This window comes from Callorhinus ursinus, unplaced genomic scaffold (genome assembly GCF_003265705.2).
Source record: "Callorhinus ursinus isolate GAN/ISIS: 27379988/994484 unplaced genomic scaffold, GSC_fseal_2.0 scaffold97, whole genome shotgun sequence".
Lineage (NCBI taxonomy): Eukaryota > Metazoa > Chordata > Mammalia > Carnivora > Otariidae > Callorhinus > Callorhinus ursinus.
In genome coordinates this window covers 1,681,298-1,682,230 of record NW_027397159.1, presented here as the reverse complement: position 1 = coordinate 1,682,230, position 933 = coordinate 1,681,298, and the positions used below count along the sequence as shown (strand labels likewise).

Here is a 933-nt window from a genome sequence, read left to right as displayed (position 1 = left end):
CCCCCCGACCTTGGAGGCGCCCCCCCGACCTTGGAGGCCCCCCCCGACCCCGGCGGCGCCCCCCACCGCAGGGCTGCTCCCTCACAGCCCGCGACGCCCCTCCAACGGCACGCGGCCCCCAGGCCTGCGCACGCCGGTCCCCCAGGCGCCCCGCCTCACCAGGCCCACAGCGGCAGCCGCAGGGAAGCCCACGCACCCGGCCGCCGCACCCCCGAAGCCCCGAGCACCCCGCCGCCGCCGCCACCTAACGGCCGCCGCGCCGCCCACCGTTACGCACACGCAGGATCCCTCCGCGCCGGGACTTCGCGCCGCTCGCCGTCACTCACCGGCGGCCGCGGCGCCCTCCCGCTCGTGGGCGGTGGCGGGCGCCGGCGGAAGGAGCATGGCGTTCCTTTCCTAGGCGGAAGGACACCTGCGCCTGGCGGCGAACGCGTGCGCACGTGGCCCCCGGCTAACGGCGCGGCGAGGACGTGCGCGCGCTGCGCCCTGATTGGCTGGCAGGCGAATGGCGGTTTGGGGGCGGGGCGGGGGCGGGGCGGGGCGGGGCCAGGCGAGCCCCGCCCACGCCCCGCCCAGGCCGCGCGCAGTGTCGTGAGGCAGGCGCTGGCCTGGTTCCCAGCTCGCGAGCCGCGCCGTGCAAGGTGTAGGGCCTGCGTCAGTCGTGAGAGTGGGACCAGGTGCAGAACAGCGGACTGAACCTTGGGTGGCCCCTTCGAATTAAAAGCTATTTAGCTCATCAAACAGAGAAATGAGATTGGAATTTTGCCCCCAAGTAAATAAAGTGCATTCCAGAGCCGGAGTGGCGGGGGGCTGTGCACTTGCCCGTTTCAGTGTGCACGTGCCCTCTGGCGTGCGGAGTGCATGCGCGTGGACGTGCAGGGCAGCGGCCGTCAGCCTTACCTGCATCATCACCTGGGGGGCTGGTTAAAGCAG

General features: G+C 72.7%; 1 protein-coding gene across 2 annotated transcripts in view; it reads right to left on the bottom strand.

Moving 5' to 3' along the window:
- PIWIL1 (piwi like RNA-mediated gene silencing 1) overlaps positions 1-273 on the bottom strand; it is a 34,356-nt gene extending 34,083 nt beyond the window's left edge. For both annotated transcript variants that reach the window (XM_025858628.2, XM_073888844.1), the window contains exon 1: positions 160-273. The gene's annotated coding sequence lies outside the window, so the exon portion shown is untranslated. The remainder of the gene's footprint in view (positions 1-159) is intronic.
- Between the last annotated feature and the right edge of the window lie 660 nt (positions 274-933).